Source organism: Mesoplodon bidens (assembly GCF_964165515.1).
Source record: "Mesoplodon bidens genome assembly, chromosome: 7".
Lineage (NCBI taxonomy): Eukaryota > Metazoa > Chordata > Mammalia > Artiodactyla > Ziphiidae > Mesoplodon > Mesoplodon bidens.
In genome coordinates, this window is record NC_138164.1 from 18025001 (window position 1) to 18047702 (window position 22702).

The window sequence follows — 22702 nt, forward strand, 5'->3', positions numbered from 1 at the left end:
CTGCAGCCTTTACAGGTGCAGTGTGTACAAGGGAGAGGGATGTGGGGAGAGAGAGAGGAGTGTCCTCTTCCCAGCTCAGCAGCCGCATGAAAAGGTTCACTTAGGGCTGCAGGGCCTGTTCTTACCTTGTTCCTACTTGAGATAAAGTGGGAAAGGTGATAAGCAATGGAAACCACAGCCTTATCTTGGCCTTCCTTCATGACGCACCACACCCCCCCGCCCTGGCTGCTCTGTTCAAGGGCTTCACTCCCAAAGCCCTTCCTGTTGTGGGTTAGCACCATGGGCAGGGTACTGGCCACTGAGTCCAGCCCCTTGCCTCTGACTTACCAGATGGGAGTAGCCAACCTTTCTTCAATTCTATTCATGGATGATGCTTGAATTTTATGGCCAACACCTATTACTCTTAAGGTGTGTAATCACAAAATCATTTAAATTCAACTTCTAAAAAATACAAAATGTTGAAAAACTACAAAAAACGAACAGCACATGTATGTGTGCACACTCTAGAGATGGAGATGCCACTGTCTCTTTTGAGAACATCTTTTCTCGGTCATCTCGGGCTGGCAGGACAGGTAACCCTTCTCCACAGTCCCCCAGAATGAGGAACCTGAGCCCCATCCTCTACCAGAGGAGATAGTGGACGAGGGAACAGGTGAATTCCAAGGCCACTCAAGAGGAACAAGATGGCAACTTTAAAACAAGTTCTTTTACTGCAGGCAGCCATCTTAGGCCCAGACTGAGTTATGAGTCCTTTGTGTTGAACAACTACTAGTTATCAGGTAAGTCATAAAGGATCGTTCATAAAATTAGATGCACCACTTGTTTTTATAGCACTCATTAAGGAACATAAAAGATAATTCTTTTCAGCATTTGGGTGCTGAATTATAAATTCAATTAACTGGACACAGTTAAACTTCATAGATCTAGATATGCTTGTATCAAAGAGGCAACTCCCAACTACGAGCAGAAGAAAAGAGGACATGCTCTCCCCCGCTGGCATTCCAGGTCCCCAGTGCCAACTGGGCAGTCTCTCTGCAGTATTCCCCGTTCACTTCTGCTTTCTTCCCCTTTGCTCGTAACTTTTTCTTGGCCTTGGGAAAGGAAATGGATTTTGAAATCCTGGGGAGAAAAGGCTTTGAATTCTCGGTCAAGATACAGAGCCTCGGGCTTCCCTGGTGGCGCAGTGGTTGAGAGTCCGCCTGCCAATGCAGGGGACGCGGGTTCGTGCCCCGGTCCGGGAAGATCCCACATGCCGCGGAGCGGCTAGGCCCGTGAGCCATGGCCGCTGAGCTTGCGCGTCCGGAGCCTGTGCTCCGCAACGGGAGAGGCACAGCAGTGAGAGGCCCGCGTACCGCAAAAAAAAAAAAAAAAAAAAAAGATACAGAGCCTCTGGTTCAGCCTTCAGTTCACTCTGGGGATAATAATAGCCAGAGAGCTGTTGTAAGGGTTAAAGCACAGCATAAATAATATACCGAGCAGAGTCACTGGTACCTGGTCAGCACACAGTGAAAGGGAGACAGTTATCAACATCATTTTCCTAAAACAAATTCATTTCAACCCCACCTCCCCTACTCAATCTTTCCTAGTAATTTAATCGGCATTTACAGAAGAGCGAACGTGTCCCAGCCCTGGGTTAGGTCTGGCAATGGAGCGATGAGTAAGGCGCAGTGCCCTTACTATGAGAGCCCAGAGACGAGACTCGGTGATGTCCTCATTAACATATCCCTCCTCTAAATTCCTCTCCATGCACCACCCAGGCTGGCATCTGATTACACAGTGACCTTTTGCTGGTCTCTGGTTGATTTATATATGTCTATATATAGTGTCGCCCAGCAAACTTACGTTAGGATAGTGGGAAATAAACAACAACATGAGCACTGGCATCTGAAACCCTGGGTTCCAGCCCAGCTCTGAGACCTAAAGAATCAGAGTGGTGGGCTTCCCTGGTGGTGCAGTGGTTGAGAATCTGCCTGCTAATGCAGGGGACACGGGTTCGAGGCCTGGTCTGGGAGGATCCCACGTCCTGCGGAGCAACTAGGCCCGTGAGCCACAACTACTGAGCTTGCGTGTCTGGAGCCTGTGCTCCGCAACAAGAGAGGCCAGTGATAGTGAGAGGCCCGCGCACCGCGATGAAGAGTGGCCCCCGCTCGCTGCAAATAGAGAAAGCCCTCGCACAGAAACGAAGACCCAACACAGCAAAAATAAATTAATTAATTAATGAACTCCTACCTCCAACATCTTAAAAAAAAAAAAAAAGAATCAGGGGAACTTAACGAGTTTAAAAAAAAAAAAGAATCAGAGTGGTAACACGGTTTAAGGATGAACTCTGCGGTCAATCGCTGGGGCTCAAATCCAGCTTGGCCACTTACTACTGCTGTGTAACCTTGGGCAAGTTACCTAACTCCTCGGTTCCTGTTTCAGACTCTGTAAAACCAGGATGATAACAGTACCTACTTCACAGCGGTTTTATATAGATCGAAGATGATCATGTGTTTAAAGTATTTAGAACTACCCGGCATAAAGCAAACGTTCAATCAGTTTTAGCTATAACAGTTATCAGATATATACCCCAGGGAAAGTTGTTCATGTCTTCCTCATCTGGAAACAAGAATGTTCACCTTGAAAAGTTGACATAAGGACTAAATAAAATGATCGAAATTCAGCATTAGCACAGTGCCTGGCACCCAGCAAATTCTATAAGAATTCGGTAAATGCTGGTTTCTCCTCTCACGAACAAGAACCAGGTCTCACACAAGTTTAGTATCTTCCTCACAGGGGTGCCCCACCAGCCCGAATGAGCATTCACTAATTTAACTGGAATAGGAATGAAGGGAATAGAAAGGAATTGGGATTTCTAAAGCAGCTCCTGGGAAGACAATTCTTTGTATTGTATTCTTTAAAGTGGGCGCGAGAAGGACAATATCAGGAATAAGGCAACAGGAGTTTCCTGTGATTCCCACAGATAACTACTCGAGGCAGATAATTTCTCTGCCTGGCTTTCCACCGTTGTTCGATGAGCTGAGAGGCACAAGCAGTAACGTCTCTCTTCGCTGTCCTGGGGCATCACCAGGTAAGTCGCCTAGGTAAGACTTCGAGGGTTAAATGCTCCCCTGCGGAAGGGAGGCCACAGCAGAGCAGCACTGTACATACACCGAGGTGTCCTGGCCTGTCCCAGCTCTGGGTGGCCCCTCTCACCACGGGTGGACAGAGAGACACAGTCCACTCAGGCCACTCTTGAGCTCAGCTCAGGGGGATACGAACGGTTCAGAAGGACATCCAGACCATCAGAGTGACAAGGATTCGGGAAAGGGATGCTGCTATTTTCTACCAAGCAGAGGACACAGAGCCCCCCTCTCTGTAGATTTTCAGGAAGGGGGCCAAGGAGCCACTCTTCTGTGCCATGTGAGCACACACTGTCTATTCAGAGGCCGGGGGGTCCCTCCAGCCCAAGGAACCTAGGAGTGGCCCCCAAGTTTCAAATATCTAGGATTTAAAAGCAACAACTGAGAATTCCCTGGCGGTCCAGTGGTTAGGACTCCACGCTTACACTTCCGGGGGCCCGGGTTCGATCCCTGGTCGGGGAACTAAGGTCGCAGAAGCCGTGTGGTGTGGCCAAAGAAACAAATAAATAATAAAAGCTACAACAGTAACATCATGTTATCTTTACTTGGCATCCGAAACTTCGAGAAGCAACCCCATGTGCTAAAAGGAGCAGGAGAAGGAGGGTCAGGAGAACAGAGCCCAGTACCTGACCTTACAACCAACCAGCTACGTGACTCTGAGTAAGTCTTTCCACCTGCTGAGGCTCCATTTCCTCACCTAAAACAGGGGAACATTGCACCAGAGGGACTGAAGTCCCTTTCTAGGTTTTTACAGCTGTGCTACAGTTGAAGGACCACCTCTTTCCTTCCGGCTTGCCCAAGCTGGGGCCACACTTAGGCAGGGAGTGCAAGGAAACTCCAGTGATCCTTGAACGTGTCTGGGGAGGGGGAGAGACACAACAAAACCCTTTCCTTTCTTTCTTTCTTTCTTTTTTTTTTTTTTTTCAAAGTCACTCCCAGCTTCTCGGGACACAAAAGTGTCTGTTAAGGTAAGTTAAACCTTCTCAAGATGAATTTTCCTGCTACTTTTAATTAAAAGTTCTTTAGAATTAAAAAGACACTATTCAGAAAAGGTTGAAAAAAAATTTCATTGACACTCCCCCACACGCCCTCCCCCTTTTCCCAAGGCAAAGAAAAAGCTGTTTTGTGCATGGCTCACCCAGTCCGCACTGTACAAAAGGAGGTGGATTGGCGGCAAGACACATGAGATGACCCTTTGACCCCAAACCGCTGACAAGTCCTCAATGGCATAAATACCAGATAATCAATCACATGCCAGGAGGGCGAGTCCCCCTGCCCTCGCCCCAGCGCCGGGGTTTATGAGAGATACACTGTAAATAGACACTGGCTTCTTGCGAGAGGCCCCCTCGGCATTCCAGGGGCCGGCCATAATCCTGAACCGGACCCGGCCAGATCCTCGACCATCTCGTTTTACAGCTTTCATCGCAAGCTTATAAAGCACTTTTCCCTCCCAATCCCCCACTGAAAGTTGGACTTCTGGTATGAAATGAAGCCGGTCCTCACCCACCCCCCATCTGGGAGGGGACTCCGAAAATAACTGCAAAGGAAGCTAGGTTAGAGGAGCCACAAGTGGGGCAGGTCACCCATCAAACCTCAATGTGCTGGGGACTGGGAGGGATGGGTGTGTGTGGCAGAAGCCATGCAGGGCCTGGGGATGTGATGAAGAATCAGTAATAATACTGATGACAACAGGAACAGCAGTAGCTAATATCTGTAAACACTTAGTGAGTGCACTGAGGTGCCATACACCATTCTAGGTTCTTCACGTGTATCCTATTATCTATCCTCAAAAATAACTCTAGAAGGTAGGCACTGTCATGAATGTGCCCGTTTTACAGATGAGGAAAGTGGAGCTCAGTTCAAATAAATTGCCCATTTAGTGACTAAATGACAGGGAGGGATTTACACCCAGAGAAATGACTCAGGTCCAGATACCCACTCTGCTCCATCCTCCAAGTCCATGGATTTCTGCCTGGAAGGGGAAAATACTCGAAATGAAGCCTTTAGATCAACCAGTACTTCGAGATCATACTGCAGCTGGGTGGAAAGAGGCATTAAAAAAGTTCTGACAAATGTGGGTCTAAAAATCAATGTCATCTGAATGGTGTTCAATTTCCAAGATAGCCAAGAACTGGTTCCAGAGGAGAAAGAGTTTTTAAATCCAGCTCATAAATTCTGACCCCCACTGCAGTGCAAGATTCTCAGCTCTGCCCTTTAGCTCACCTTGGACCCCACAAGCTTGGACAGCCAGCGCCAGGCCCGGATGTCTCTAAGGCAACAGTGGTCTTCTGGAACCTTTGCTCTTGCTCAGAGGAGTTTACCAAGGTCCTAAACCAGCCGCTGCAAACAGGGAGGTGGGGGGCGGGGCAGGGAAAGGAAGACAGAGCCTCTTGGTAACTAATTTTGATAATGCTTTTGTGTCAGGGTCAAAGGTTAAATATGGCCACTCTAATCCGCTTCTTCCAGAATTAAAGCACAAGGGAGATTTTTCTGTAGCTTAGCAAGAGGGCTTTTCTCATGGTTGGAGAAATGCTCCTGACCAAGCCCACCAAATGGGGATGCCTGGCTGTTGGAGACATTCTTGCATTTATTTGGACAGAACATCCCAGGTTCTGGTCGCTCGGTCAGAGTTACTTATTATTAAGACCGAGGTGACAGGAATGCAAAGTGGCACTTAAAAAATGTAACCGTCCCTCTGTCCAGCTCCACCCTCTTCTGAATAATGCTTCCTGAGATACCCAAGAAAGAAGAGGGGGAGAAAACCTGTAAGAATCACACATGCAAACTGCCAGCAAACTCTGGTTCTGAGAGAAACCGTAACAAGCCACCAGACATTTGCTTCACAGGGAACCAAGCCCTCCATTCATATTATTTCACTGAGGTTCACAGCAGCCCCATCGGTAAGTGGGGTTTTTGGACCCCTTCCTCCCAATGCAGAATCTGAACGCCTAAAAGGGCAAGCGACTTGCCCAGAGTCTTACTTCTAATAAGCAGCAACACCAGGACTAGAAATAGTCTTTGTTGCTGTGACCGCAAGGAGACATACAGACCGGCACCCTCCATGAAGAAATACGGGGCTCCCCAACAAACCAGAGACCCACAACAAAAGGCCAGAAGGAATTCGGGCCAGAAACATGTCTCCTGGATGCATTTCCTCGAAGCTCCCCGCCCAGGGAGGGGGTACCACTGAACTGGCAGGTGAGAGAGGAACGTACGTGGACGCAACCTGGGGAGCTGCCTGGAAGTGGCGGCTGCCGTGGAGGTGTCCCCTCCGTTCCTCCCACTCTGACTGGGAGCTCATTTCCCTCCTCCTTCACTGCCCCCTTCCCGGCTGGGGGAGCAGTCACCACCCCAAGGCAGAGAGGGGAGCTCCCAAGGGAAGCAATGGCCCTGCAAGAAATGACCGTGCAAGTGTCAACAACCTGCTGCTTCCCAGAGCCTCGGGGTCAGAGGCCAGGACGGAGCACAATGGCTTTCTCGAGCTGAAGGGTCCAGGGAGTGGGGCCTCTGTGGGGTCCCGGAAGGCGGCGGCTCTGAATCCAGCCACCAGGGTCTCCTGTCTTGCCCTTTTATATCCTTCCTCCCTCCGCAAATGCCAGACACCACCAACCTCAGAGACAGGAGGCCAAAAAAAGGAAGGGGATTAGTAACAGCCTCCATCTGCAAGCCTACACAAGAAGGTTTATTCTATGAGACGTGGCGAGCAACTCAGTTGCCAACCCCACAAGATAAATTTACCCTAAAGCAGGATGAGAAGAAAACTCAGTCTGAGGATCTCCTCCTGCCTCCAAGCCTTCTCTGCCCACTGCCCTCATCAGAGCTGGACACTTGCCCTCCTTTGCTCCTGGGCATGCCTGTCAGCCCTCCTCTTGCCTGCAAGCTCCTGGGGGGTAGGCGAGGCAGGCTATCCTCGGAGGCTGGCACCCATGCCCGTGGCTGGTGCTCCAGTCACATTGGATGTATGAGGAGGAAATGACAGAGTTAAGGTTCCTTCTGGAACTTTCTCCACGCTAGAGATTACTGATCTGGGATGGCTTGCACGTGGAATCTGTCTCATTGACCCATTCAGATCATATTTAGTCAAAAATCCTAGGACGCCTCTCCCTCTAACTTCTGCCCATCATGTTACACTGAATACTTAATCACTGGATGGACCAGCCTGCCTCCCTCATTGTTTTCTCTGTAATTCAAAATATATGATAATAGTATTTGACGTGCTTTCATACAGTATTCACACATGTGCAAGGCAGAGCATGGCAGGTGCAAAAGAGGAAGTCAGGGAAGGAAAAGTTCAGGAAGAGCTGGCACGGGGAGGATGTGGTGCAGAGGGCACAGACTGGGTATCTGAAGGGCAGAAACCATAGCCCCCGAGGGTCCCAAGAGACGTCACAATTATAAAAGTACCTTAAATCTGAATTGTGCCTTTCACCTTACAAGGACCTTACTTCTTTCTAGGATCATTCTGGTCCTCACACCCCTCTTTGAGGTAAATGGGGCAAGTATGGAGTTCTAATTCTTCAGGTAAGGAATCTGAGACTTGCAAAAGTTGAGTGACTTGTCCAAGGCCATACAGTTGGCAAGTGAAGAGCAAAAATATGAATTCAGACAAGAACAGATTCCCCTTTCCAGCTTCTAACCAGGAAGCTCCCTTTACTGCCTTTGGTTAACCACACAACAAATATTTATTTGTTCTGTTTTAACACAGTTCCAACACAGTCAAAGTGTCCAGGGACCCAAAGATGGTTCAGACACCCTGCCCCTAACACATGGAGTAGCAAGATGGCCAAATGCTACAAGTGGGGTATGTCCATGGTGCAGGAGACGAAGAGGAAACACTTTCCACTGCTTATCTGGGGGAAAGGTGTGAGAGAGGACACTGTCTCAGTCTGCTCGGGCTGCTATAGCAAAATGCTATGACCGGGCGGCTTAACCAACAGGCATTTATTTCTCATGGTTCTGGAAGCTGCAAGTCCAAGATCAGCATGCTGGCATGGCTGGATTTCTGGTGAGGGCTCTTCCTGGCTTGCAGTTGGTCGCCTTCTATCTGCGTCCTCACATAACAGGAGGGAGAGAGCTCTAGTCTCTTCCTCCTCTTGTAAGGATACCAATCCCATTATGGGGGCTCCATCCTCATGACCTCATTTTAACCTGCCCACGGCTCCACCTCCAAATACCATCACACTGGAGGTTAGGCCTTCAACATAAGAATCGGGGTGGGGAGCAGGGAGGGGGAGGCAGACAGAAACATTCACATAACATAAACAATGGAGCTGAGAAGAAATGGTCTAGGCAGACAAGGCACAAGAAATTCTGGGATTTAGGGGAAGATACATGGAGAAGAAAGCCAGCAAGGAGAGAATAGGAAATTATAAGTGACTCAGGGTGAACACACTGCAGGTGGTGGCATGAGATGGCATGAGACTGAGTGCAGGCACTTCCTGGGCCAAGCAGTGGAGTCTGATCTCATCACATCCAGAAGTTCTCAACCTTGGTTTTACATGGGAGTCTCCCGGGGAGCTTTAGAAAACATCCATGCCTGGGCCCCATGCCGGAGATTCTGATTCAGCTGGTTTGGGATGGGAGCCCTTTCTTGCTATTTTTTTAAAAAGCTCCTCCAGGGCTTCCCTGGTGGTGCAGTGGTTGAGAATCTGCCCGCTAATGCAAGGGACACAGGTTCGAGCCCTGGTCTGGGAATATCCCACATGCCACGGAGCAACTAGGCCCGTGAGCCACAACTACTGAGCCTGCGCGCCTGGAGCCTGTGCTCCGCAACAAGAGAGGCCGTGATAGTGAGAGGCCCGCGCACCGCGATGAAGAGTGGTCCCCGCTTGCCACAACTAGAGAGAGCCCTGGCACAGAAACGAAGACCCAACACAGCCAAAAATAAATAAATAATTTTTTTAAAAAAAAAGCTCCTCCAAATGATTTTAATGTGTAGCTGGTGTAAGACAAAGAGAAGCATGGGAGAGGCAACACTGGGTGTGCATTTTAGATGCCAGAACCATCCTTTCCTTCCCTGAGATACAGTGCATGAGGCCAAGCCCTAAACCCAGGCTGGATCCACCAACTTCACACCTATCCTCCACTGCCACCTCTGTCTGACAGAACTGGGTCAGGGATTTGGAGACAATGGGGCTCTGCATGTCACCATCTGGGTCGTAAATGATAAACCTATCACCTGGGGTCCTTTCCCAGAGTCAGCTGCCTTCAGACCAGCGAGCTGCAGTCTAATCACGTGCTCCTGGGCGATCAGGCAGAGAAGGGATGTAACACAGGGGATACCGTGTGCAGGAACTACGGGTTTCTGGCTGCAGCAGACAGGATTTCAGGCAGACGTAGGGATGAGAGACACTCCCATCGCCACCCCTGGATCCCCACAGTATGTATCTTATTCAAGCGCCTTGTATCATTCATTACCTTTTAAGATACACCGATGTTTTCCTCCCTAGCAATGGTTAGCTTTCTGAAGGTAGGATTTGGGTCTGATTTTTCTATTTTGCAAAAAGTTCTTAGAACACTACCGCGGCAGGCGAGTGAGGTCTGAGGAAGTCCAGAGCATCTGCACTGTGCTTGCTCTTCTCAGACCTTTAGACGCCCTGGCAGCTCGCAGTGCAGACCCTGACAAATGGATAACCAAAGAAGGCTACGTGGACAGAATCTCCTACTCTGGAGATTTCCAGGAAAAGGGAAGAGGATTATTTTCTGGAGATGGCAGAGTTGATATCCTGGGGCACAGGAGGAGTGGTCCAAGACCAGGATTCCCGGGTTCTAGCCCACAGTATGTCTCTCTAACTTGCTGTGTGATCCTGAGCAAATCACTGAACCTCTCTGAGGCTCAGGATCTCCCTCCTTAACGCCTCTTGCTCCAGTTCTGAAGACTACAAATGTTAGAATCGAGACCTTGAATTAGCCTCTTCCGGTTTGAATACCCCCAAACTGGGCCCAATATATGTAAATAGTGATTCCAAGGTTCTATTTTGGAAGGTGGGGATGTAACCCTATGGCTCACGGTTGGATGAGGCAAGTCCTCTTTCTGAGCAGCAGCCAGGCCCCCTTCCAACATCCAGGAGCTCAAGATGGGGGAGCCCAGAAAGCATCCCAGGACAGGGAGCCTGGTGAGGGCAGTGGCCAAGACCCCGCCTTCCGGACAACCTCTCTGGAGACAGGGGATCCCAAGTCATTTCAAAACAGAGAAACACTTGGTGCTCCTTCATTTGTCAAAAACCTCAAGTGTGTTTCCCAGAGGAGAGAGATCAGAGCGACTCCACGGCCCAAGGGGCAGCTTTCAGATGCAAAGTCTCCCCCTTTTCAATTCCTGTAACTAAAATGAATATGGAAAAGATAATTACCTTTAAAACATACTTAATACTTGAACACATTATCTCCACCTGCAGAAAAAGAATGTTATCTGATGGGATCTTCCCCATAAGCTTAATCAAATTGCTATCTTAAAACTCTCTGGAGTCCTGTGAAACAGTAATAGGAAATCCGAAGCAGAGGCTGGAAGCATTTTATATTTGTTTGGTTGAGGGGAATGTGCATCCCATCTGACAATGGGCACTTAGAGACAAAGTCATTTCCAATCTGTAATGGATCTTCTCCTAGTGGGGGCAGGGAACATTTCATCTGACCCAAACCTGCAATCTCTCCGTTAGGTAACTTTTCCTAATGCTCAGAGAAGGAAATGCCAAAAGAAAAGCCTTTTTCCTAACACCTGTTTGGGGCTCTTCTTTGGCAGGAAATCTTCTCTAGTTAGGCCTGGGACACTTAACGTATGGAGGTGCTTAATTACCTTGCTACTTCACTCTGGGCTTTAACTTGGCAACTAAATCGATGCCTAGATTCTCCTTGGTCTGCCCAGCCCCCAGGCAGTGCCATCCCTTAAGTTAGTAGAGAAGGTAAATTACCTGCCCAGATCCTGCCCAGGGTGACTGGCCATTTGCAAGGCTGGAGAAAACCAAAGGCAAACAGCTTCTAAGAAGATCAAATGTGAGGACTGGCTATGTTCCCAGCATCTCAAGCTTGCCTGGAATGGCCAAGTAAACAGCTGCTGCAGAAGTGCCTGGCCAGCCCAGTTCATCTTGTTGACAGAAGACGCGATAGGTAAGAGGTGATAACGTGCTGTATCTTTGTTAGACACTTCTCCCGCCAGCAGCCCCCGGAACCTCCTTCATGTATGGGGGCTGGCTCCCCACCCCCACTTCCAAAACATGGAGGGCAAAGGGGGCATCCCAGTGCACAAAGTAAGGCACATCAGGGCTTACAGAAAAACATGGGGGTAGGGGAGAATACTCGAGAAGTATTACAATAATCATCAAGATGCAGGTTTGTTGGCATGCAAGCAACGGATTACAAAATGGCATGCATTGCATATTATTGCCCCAATGTTGTTTAGAACAAAACAGAAAAAGACGGTGGGACTACAGGAGACACATTTCTTTTGTGTACATGTATCTTCTAATTTCCCCATACAGAGCACTATTACTTGTGTGATTCTTTTCTTAAAACAGGCTGCCTGGGTCCATGCTATCCATGTCCTGTCTTTGGTCAGAGTGACTCCTCCCAGGCATGAGAAGGTCTGGCTGTTCGTCTGCAGATCTGCAACTCCCAGTTTCCTCCTGACTATGGATGTCAGATTCACATCCTTCACCTGTTGAGCGTCCTGACCTGATTCTTTCTTTCTTCCTTCCTTCCCCGTTCTGTAAATGGAGGCATGAGGGGAGGGGATCTCTGAGCCATCCTACTCCTTGCTGCCTTCTGTGAATAGAATGATTCCAAAGGCACCACAGCCTCTTGCACTGTCTGAATGGTCACTATTCTGCAAACTGCTACTTATCTAGAAAATCCTGGGATGCAGCAGGTAAAGGGGATTGGGCTGAGTCTGTAAAAAACAACAACAGACCTGAAAGTTGCTTTTCATTTTAGTGGAGATATAATTCATAAAGCATGAAACACACCCTTTTTTTTTTTTTTTTTGCGGTACACGGGCCTCTCACTGTTGTGGCCTCTCCCATTGCGGAGCACAGGCTCTGGACGCGCAGGCTCAGGGGCCATGGCTCATGGGCCCAGTCGCTCCATGGCATGTGGAATCTTCCCGGACCGGGGCACGAAACCGTGCCCCCTGCATCGGCAGGCAGACTCTCAACCACTGCGCCACCAGGGAAGCCCTTTTAAAATACACAATCCAATGGTTTTTAATGTACTCAGAAAGTTGTACAATCATCATGAACACTAACTCCCAAAAAAGAAACTCCATACCCATTAGTTGTCACTCTCCATTTCCCCTCCCCTCAACCTCTAGCAATTACTAATCTGCTGTTTCTGTAGATTTACCTATTCTGAACATTTTGCATAAATGGAATCATACAATATGTAGCCTTTTGTGCCTGGCTTCTTTCATGTCGGTTTCAACATTCATCCATGGTGTAGCATGTAAGTACACTTCATTCCGTTTTATGGCTGGGTAATATTCTATCATGCAAATATACCACATTTTGCCTACCCATTCATCAGCTGATGGACAGCTGGGCTCCAGTTTCTATGTTTTGGCTGTTTTAAATAATGCTGCCATGAACATTGTACAAGTTTTTGTGTGGATGGGTGTTTTCAATTCTCCTGGGCTGGAAGTTGCTTTTTAAAAGTATTGATAAATTCTCATTATCAGCTTGTCATTTGTATCCCTCACATATCAAAAAAAAAAAAAAGAGTACAGGATATTTAAAAGATGGTTTGAAAAATCTGAGACTTTCAACTACTTGGGTTCCAAGAAACTGACAGTTGTGGGCCCGTGTTGATCCCCAATCCCACACACGTACTTTTATTGCAACTCCTCCGCCCCTGCACCCCAGGGGCCACGGCACTGCCATCTTTACCCCATGGGCTCCACCAGCCCTGTTCATCCTCTAAGCAAAAATCTGCACTGTAGCATATGAAATATTTAAGCTGTTTTTCTAAATATATACATTTAGCCTACAGTCTATAAAATATTTACATTGTTTGTCCCTCCCACCCCCAGATATCTGCATTATTTACAGTACAATCAGGGAAACATTAACCCTTGTTTGCTTATTGATTGATTGATTGATTGCTGTGTTGGGTCTTCGCTGCCACACGTGGGCTTTCTCTAGTTGCGGCGAGCAGGGGCTACTCTTTGTTGCGGTGCACGTAACCCTTGTTTTTTGACTTGTGCTTTTTCCCCTATTTCCAGTGTCACTGGGTGTGCACAGCCATGAGAGGCAATAGTGAGTTCTCTTGTGTAAGCCACAGAGCAGGCCCTGCAGATGCAGGAGCTAACATGGTGTCCAAAGCCAGATGGATAGAACTGGTCACACCTGTCACCCCCATGGGACCAGAGGGCATATACCATAGAATTTCCGGGGGACAGTTCTGGATGCCAAGCTCAGTGCCCCACTAGTGTTGACATTTAGCTGCTCCCAGAATCTCCCCTCTGAGGAATGGGAATTCATTCCTACTGATCCCTGGCCTGGGTCACCCCTCCAGGTGTGACCTCAGTCCTCACTTAGGTGTGATGAAAATCTCTCCTCCTACCCACTTCTTGTGCCAGGTCCTTGTAAACAGAGACAGTGGCTGTGACCTGTGAGCGCTGGCACAAGCTTCCCAGGGTCCCGAGTTCTCCATCTGGCAGTTACCTGTCTTAACAGTGGGAAACTGAGGCGCCTACCAGTGTAGCTGAGATATTAATGTCCTATATCTGCCTCAAAACCCATTTACTTGCACTTGTAGCCTTTTATTTTTAGAAATCCTCCTCCATAGAAAGAATGAGGCTCAAAGGTAATATTTATATTATTTATAATGTGACCTTAATTTTAAAAATTATGTAAGTAATACATGCCAATAAATACTATAATTATTATTATATAACAATAAAGAAAATAAATCCTCATTATTATTATTCAGAAATAGATAAAGCAGAAAGTAAAACCTGCTTTGCTCTGTAATCCCATTCTCTAAAGACAATCACTGTTAATAGGTATAGAGCCTTATAGAATCTTACAGGATGGCTTCTGTATTTTATATTAAAGAAGATCACACTATGCAGCCTTTTTCCCTAACCACCTTTTTTTTTTTTTTTTTTTTTTGGCGGTACGCGGGCCTCTCACTGTTGTGGTCCCTTCCGTTGCGGAGCACAGGCTCCGGACGCACAGGCTCAGCGGCCATGGCTCACGGGCCCAGCCGCTCTGCGGCATGTGGGATCCTCCCAGACCGGGGCACGAACTTGTGTCCCCTGTATTGGCAGGCGGACTCCCAACCACTGCGCCACCAGGGAAGAGCCCCTAACCACCTTTTATCACACAAAACATTGTGAGCGTCTTTCCATGCAGGTACCATAATTAACAGAGTCCTTACCTTTGGACATGTAGGTTGTTCTCAATACTTTGTAATTACATATAATGTTGCACTCAGCATCTCTAAGGGAAGCTAAAAAAATTGATCTTTGGTGCATGAAGGCCAAAGCTGGGCATGAAACACCGAGGGTCTCTGAGCATCTGTGGCGCTGTCGCAGGGGTGGCCTGCCCTGGGTTGGCGGCCCAGCTCTACAGCACACCCCTCCTTACTCAGACACCTCCGGTGAAATGTCAAGAGTGTGAAATCAACTCTCTCATCTCCTGGTTGTTTAACTCAGGAGAGATTTTCTCTTCCTCCTCCTCCTTCCCTCCCACCCCCCTTAGTACCTCTACTTACCCTGCGCTTCTGTTTTGAATCTCTAAAATAATGTGACAAGTTAATGATGGTACAATTATCTAAATGTTTAACAGACATGTTATCTAAGTGAGTCGGATTGAGATTCCATCCCGCTGACAATAAACATCAATGGTGGAGCAGAAAGCGATAGGCAAATTATAGCAAACCCTGCAATTTCAATGCTATTAAATTTGGAGGAATAACAGCCTTGAGGCCTGTAAACTCTGAATAAAATAGGCCCTTGTGTTTGTCCAACTATTAAATCAAAATGCTACCAACATCCTAGAAAAAACAAGGCGATTTATGGCTTTTCAAGTTTCAGTTACACATTGGTTTTTATTAACTCCTTTCTGTCATTGGGCAGCCATGGTGTCATGAGGGAGAAGGGAGCACAGCCAGAGAGGAAGGGGTAGGAGTTGAAAAGATAAAGGAGACACAGACGGGGGGTGGGGACGGGAGGGAGGAGAGGTGAGCGCGAACCCAGGGTTGGGGGCTGAAGCTGATCATGGGGGATCTGGCAGGAGGACCACGTGAAAGGGAAGGGGTAACTCTGAACAGGAGGATGACAGGTGACCCCAAAGTCCCATCAGACTCACCACTGGGGCCCTGAACTTGAATCCCAGTCCTTCCATTGAACGAGTCATGTTACTTAAACCTCTCTGAGCCAGCGACTCCTCAGCAGTGATACAGGCAGTGAACTGCCTCTTAGTGCAGCGATGCTGGCTCTATCAGATAATATATAAAAGCACCAGTGCCGGCACAGTCCAAGCTCTGAACAATAGTCCTTAAAGATCAAAACACCATCACATCTGGTCTAAAAATTTTAAATAATTTATCACCATTGTTCAAAAAATGAGATGTACATGATAGACAGATGATAGATAGACAGACAGAGAGATGATAGAGATATTGCTTTATTTTTCTCTTTAGGGTATGTGTGTGTGTGTGTGTGTGTGTATGAAAAAGAGAAAAATAAAAGATATGGAAAAATGTTAATTGGCAAATCTACATGAAGGATATATATGAGAATTTCTTTTAGTAATCTGTCATTTTTCTATATGTTTGAAATTTTCAGTTAAAAATATCATCATGATTTAAAAAAAGATCAAAACACTCTCATTCCCCTCAAACTTCTGGAATAGTTTTAAAAGGCAAAAGATCTTCACCTTTAATCTCTTCTTCACACACAGCATGCATGTAATTTTTTATTGCATAAGCATCTAAATAAAATGAAAGAAATGCTTGCTAACTGGTGAGAGACAGAAACTGTAAACATCCAAAGATCATATTAATCATAGTGTACAAATGTGCTAAAGTTGAGAAAAATGTAGACCCTCCATACAAGATTGGAATCTCAGGCTATGCTTGGAACCGTGGAACCCCTCCAACAGCAATTTTCCTTACCTAATTCCCACTCCCCACATTTGAGAGAGGCAGAGAAACAAGGCAATTTGTCCCATGTCATAAAGCAAGCCCGTGACAGAGCCAGGATAAGAACTCAGTTCTCCTTTCTCCTAATTCATTATTGCTTTTCCAAATACCATGCGTCTGTCACACAATAACGTTCATCATTTCCACTACGATGGGAGGCTGGTGAAGGCGGGGACCAGTCCTGCTCGCTGCTGTATCCCTATTCCAGGACCCAGCATCTATGTCCAGCACAAAGCAGATGCTCAAGATGTCTACTTGAGTGAATGAGCTTCAACCTTTTCTAACCCCAAATCAACCTCGGGTCAATTTTCCTCTCCAATCCCAAGAGAGCCAAACCTCTCAAAGCAGCAATGCTTCACATAAAAAAAAAGCACTGGGGTGATGGATGGGCAGAGCACAGGGGGTCTGTAGCGCAGTGAAACTCCTCTGTATGATACAGTGGTGGATGCACATCATTATACATTTATCAAAGCCCAGAGAATTTACAACAACAAGAATGACCCGTTAACATAAACTTTGCGTGATAATGACGTGTCCGTGTAGTTTCATCAGTTGTAACAAATACACCACTCTGCTGGGGGATGTTCACAGTGGGGGAGCTGTGGTGGGGTGGGGAGCAGGGGGTACGTGGGACTCTCTCTACTTTCCACTCAATTTTGCTGTAAATCTAAAATCACTCAAAAAAAAAAAACCAACAAAATTTATTAATTAAAAAGAAGCACTGGGGCTTCCCTGGTGGTGCAGTGGTTAAGAATCTGCCTGCCAATGCGGGGGACATGGGTTCGTGCCCTGGTCCGGGAGGATCCCACATGCCGCAGAGCGGCTGGGCCCGTGAGCCACAACTACTGAGCCTCTGCGTCTGGAGCCTGTGCTCCACAACGGGAGAGGCCGCGACAGTGAGAGGCCCATGCACAGCAATAAAAAAAAATAAAAAAAAAAAAAGAAGCACTGGGGGTCCATCCAGAAGGAGCCCAGAGGGACCCTGGGTGCCACTAGGGTGAACGGTGCAGAAGGATGGCTTGTCTGGGCCAGCAGGTGACAGCTGGGTTGTCCTTCCCTACGCCACAGCAAGCAGCTCCAACAGAGCCGAGAGCCCTGGGCTTGGAAAATAAAACTCTATATTAGGCATCAAACATGCCATTATAGTAACAGCATGAAATGAGGTCAAGAGTAAGTCTATGCTGGTGAATTGACTGTACAAACAGCAGCACATGACTCTCCCTCCCAAAGTGCCCATGACGTTCAGCAGCCATTCCGAGCTTGGGCTTTCTCAGGTTCAATTCCCTGGCACGCCACGTGAAATGCTATACAAATCACCCCTGATATTTATAAAAGTCGAAAGCTATTATGTTTTCAATGGGGAGGTCATGCCAACCTAAGTGGAGTCCACGTGTCCACCCGATGACCCCCTGCCCTGTCCTGCGCGTGCCCTCCAGCGTGGGCAGGGGTGTGAGGCTCGCTCTGCCGTTTTCCACGTCCAGTTTTGGGTAGATGAAGTTCTTTCTTGTCCGCTGGCCCTTCTCCCTTCCCCTCCCCCGTCCTCTGCGGCTGGGCACCCAGAGGCTGCCCTTGGGAGCAGGAGCCAGAACAGTTGCTGGTTTTCCTACTGCTGGAGGACAGGGGCCAGCCACCCTGACGCGGCTCCAATGTGCCCAGTGCCGGCCCTCGTGCCAGGCCCGGGACAGGAGGGGGGCAAGGCCGGCACCACCCCGAGGGAAGGAATGCTGCTGCTTACTCTTTCAAGTCTCTGAACTGCCTGCCCATGTACCACCGAAAGTCCTGCAAACAAGGACTTCATTTTCTCCTCTGAAGTTCAGGGCCGGAGACTGTCCCCAAAACTTTTTCCAAGCATAGTTAATGTACCAGGAGGGAGAGAGGGGCCAGTGCAAGCAGGCAGCCGGCCGACACCACCAAGGCGGGGGTATAGCTCTGTGCGTTCAAAGGGGGTGTTTACTGAGCTGCTGTGTGTGTGTGTGTGTGTGTGTTTTCTCATTGCCTTCTCCTTCCAAAGTCACAACAGTGTGCCTCCTAGCCTGCTTCACACTGAAAGAGAGAGGGCCCTGGGGCAGGGTGCCCTCCAGCATCTGCTCCCTGCTACCAGGGGAGGGCAGGCCCCGCAGCACGGGTGCCCTTGGCCACCAGGCATGTTAGCTGTTCCTGGACCGCAGGACCCTCCTGCAGCTGACACGGAGAGGATGAGAACCAGCATTTGCATCTGCTTGAGTGGCTTCCTCTGTGACGCAGGAAGGTGGAAATGAAGCAGTTTTTTCTAGGCCAGTGAAAGAAAGTCCTTATTTTGCAGTCAGAGTGGAGAGAACTTTGGACTGGAAGTAAGAACTCGTGGGTCCTAATTCTAGTTTGGCTTGTTTGTTCTTAACTGACCCCCTTTTTCAAATATGGGCTTCTGAGCCCTAGTTTCCTAGGCTGTTGAACGGGCAGAGTTGAGCCCCCGGGCTGCACATTAGGTACAATGCCCAGGCCCACGTGGGGAGGGAAGGCAGCGGTAAAACGTGGGCTCTGGGGTGCAGGACCCCGAGGCACACATCCTACCCACCCTGGACAGGCCGTCCTTAACCTGTCTCAGTTTTCTCTAGCAAAGAAATAGGGAGGAAAAATGTCTGTTTTAGGACTGTAATGAGGACTTAATAAAATAATATCTCCAAAGTATCCAATTGAGTACAGTTATTATATTATCTGTACCCAAGGCGAGCCTTACTTGTTCATTTCTTCCACAGCACTGTAGCCTTTAGGAAGGCAGGCACCAAGTTTTCTTCACCATTAGGCACTGGGTCCACAAAGCCCGTTGCACATAGTAGGTACTTTAAAACTTAGGGAATAAATGCATGAAGGAATTATGGGACAAACCAGCTGCATAGGCTACTCTGATCTGTAGCAAACTGAAGTCACTAACCTGGCTGACCTGGTGCGACAGGGTGGGGGCTGCAGGAGAGAGCAGAATTGCTTTGGGGCAAGTCTGGTGATCTAGTTCAACCTAGTGTCCTGGCCTCTAGGGCTTCCCCGAAGCTTCCTAGCCCCAGAACTCCTAAACCTAGGAATGACTTTAGCCTCTTTTCCTTACCAGGGCACTAAGAGGGGATAAGGAGGCATCACACAGAAGGTCTTATCTATATTTCCAGAATACCCAGGTTCCTAATGGTAACAGACATGGGCCAGGACACCAGCAGGGGACTCAAGATTCCTCAGCCTTCAAGGGCACCAACCAATGAGGCATCCTCTAAGATGTGGCAGGGCATATCCCTGCTGCTCCTGGAAGGGGGAACACCTGCTTCGTGCTTACCCCAGCTCTGTAGCTTGTCTGACCTAGCTGTATAGAGCATTTGCTTAGATATTATTGGTAGAGGGTGGTCTCCCTGGGCAGCTTTGAGCATTCTAGCTAGGGCCTTACATAAGATCTACCAAATCTGCTCTGTGAGATTGTTCAACATGCAGAACTGCATTCTGCCTTCACCTCTCCCCACTGCACTTAGAGGACTCCAGGGGCTGCCAGCTCTCTGGGCAGGATGGAAACGTCCTCTTGGCCAGAGGACAAGTCAGGGATCCTCAAAGATCCCATCACCTTGGAAAAGCAGCTGTACACCATTCCCATTCCTCCACCACCATTACCGTCAACCTGGCCCTTCCCCTCTCACCTACCTAGTCAGGGGAATGGGTACCCTCCAAGACCTCTGGTGAAGACCATGATGGTTCAGTGTTAGTAACCACCACCACCATTTACTGAGAGTTTACTCCACGTGAGGCCTATGCTCAGTGCTTTCCATGGATCACCAAATTAAATCCTCACAGTATCCCTTGTACGATATCATCATTGCCATCATGTTACCAAGGAGGAAGTGGAGGCTTAGGGAAGTTAAGCAACCTGCCCAAGCTCATAAAACGTGGAAGTGATGGGACTAGGATTTGAATCTAGACAGTCTGACACCAGATCCCAAGTTCTGTGTGTCACTATGCTCCGAATACCCTGAATGTCACACTCAGACATCAGCCTTCAGTGGTCCCTCTTCCCTGAAGCCTGCAAGACAAACCTGACCCATGCTATCAGGGCCCCAACTTGCCTAGTGAATAAAGCCCTCGAGAGGTCCTCCTCCCCACTCCCCTGCCTTTAGGCAGGTCCATCCTGCCCAGGTAGCCAACTGCACATCTGCCTTTCCTGCTTTGGGGGTTCTCATAGTCTCTCAGGCCTGGCCCCCAAACACTAGCATTGGCCTCATCTCCCCCATGCTCAGCTCACACAGAGGCAGGTGCTCTGAGTTCCTTACATATGGATTAAAAGAGCTGTAGGTTCCTACAGCTCAACTCCAAGGCTGCCCCATTGAGCTCTCCTCACTCCCTCCCCCACAGGGCACACTGCAGACTGTCCCAACCCCCTCACCTTCAGCTCAGCAGCTGTGGTATCTCCCCTGCCTTCTAATTAATGCCACCTGATCCCGGCCGTTGCCCCCCAGGCCTGTTCAAATCCCAAAAGGGGACGTACAGTGGCTTGGACAACATTATGATTTGTAAAACCCACTCCTAATTAGTTTGACTTTGAATGAAGAGGGTAATTATTTTTAAATTTATTAACTGCTGCCTGGCCGGAGAAGATTCCAGATCAAATGACACAGAGAAGCTATTTCTGTTCAGTGATGCAGCAATTTATATTACTGATCGGTCATTAAAACCTCTGGCACAAAACCCCTTGCGTTTCCTGAGCCAAGATAGTGTCCATGTGTCAGATTTCAAACCCAGAGTATAAATTAAGCCATTAATGGTATTTATCAGTTTATCTGGACTTGAAAGAACTACTTACTAATTTAAGACATTCCTGATATAGAACCCAAGTGGTGCAGTGGATGTGTGTGTGTGTACACGTGCGTGGATGTGTGTTTTCTCGCTTTTTATTTTACTGAACAGTGTAAAAAAATTCTGATGTGTAAATGAAGTACAAGCATCTTGGGGAGCTGCGGAGCTGTTAATTCCTCACTTCTCTGCAACCCAAACATTTTGGAAGCAGCAGTGTTTTGCAATATGTATCTGTCATAATATAAAAGGTGTAAAGTGACTCTGTTTATCTCCTCAAAGTCTTCGCTGTAGCAAAACAGAAAACTGAAGTGTGACAACGAAGCCTGAGCCCAACCCAACCATAAATGTGTCCTCCCTGAGCACCAGCAGGAGCCCACCAAGATCCTGGAGGGAGGGCTTCCCTGGTGGCGCAGTGGTTAAGAATCCGCCTGCCAAGGCAGGGGACATGGGTTTGAGCCCTGGTCTGGGAAGATCCCACATGCCGTGGAGCAACTAAGCACTTGTGCCACAACTACTGAGCCTGCGTTCTAGAGCCCACTAGCCACAACTACTGAAGCCCACAAGCCACAACTACTGATCCTGCGTGCCACAACTACTGAAGCCCGCACGCCTAGAGCCCGTGCTCTGCAACAAGAGAAGCCACCGTGATGAGAAGCCCGTGTACCACAACGAAGAGTAGCCCCGCTCGCCACAACTAGAGAAAAGCCCGTGCTCAGCAACAAAGACCTAATGCACCCAAAAATAAATAAATAAAATAAATACATTTATATATTAAAAAACAAAGATCCTGGAGGGAGGGCACAAGGAGGGGGTCACACACACCAGGACAGAAATCCAGGGTAAGCGGGGTCGAAAGGATGAGACGTGAAGATGACGTTTGTTTGACGAAAACAGAATTGGAAATACTTTCTACTAAATTCATTTTTCAGTGTCAAGAATACCTGTGAGGCACCCTGATCACTCATCTGATGCCATGCGACACATTAGCTCTGTGAATTCCGACATGGCGGGCGGCATTGGGCATGGAACTCCCAGACCTGATTTGTTTCAGGGAAATTGTATCCTATCTCCCAAGGGGGGACATGGGCATCAGGGTGTTGAGGATTCTTAGTTAAATGGGTCACAGGGATTCAAAAGAGCCCTGCCCAGGACAGGGCCATGACCTACACGATCTCTCCCTAAACCGTTCAGCCACACACCCACAGACAACAGTGAGTCCATGTGCAGGCAGCTGGGGACTGGTGGAAAGGGCACTGAAGTTAGAGTTGGATCGAGTTCCAGCTCTTCACTTCCTAGTGGGGGGCTTCTAGGCCTCCATGTCCTCATCTGTTAAATGGGTATAACAGAGGAAAGTGTTTGATAAACAAAGGTATCAGAAATATAAGGTGGGGACTTCCCTGACCGTTCAGCGGTTAAGACTCCACACTTCTAATGCAGGACGCACGGGTTTGATCCCTGGTCGGGGAACTAAGATCCTACATGCCACGTGGCGTGGCCAAAAAAAAAAGAAATATAAAGGTGGCATTACCATGACTTTACTCTCCCAGGGTCTCGACTGCTTCTCCTTTACAGAGTTCTCTCTCTGCCCTCCTGATGGCTCTCCAACGATACCTGGTACCCCACCGGCTTTTCCCAGTCCAATAACA

General features: G+C 48.2%; 1 protein-coding gene across 7 annotated transcripts in view; it reads right to left on the minus strand.

The window, feature by feature from the left end:
* The window catches only part of ZBTB16 (zinc finger and BTB domain containing 16), a 194182-nt gene that overhangs the window by 33948 nt on the left and 137532 nt on the right, over window positions 1-22702 (minus strand). The window lies entirely within an intron of this gene.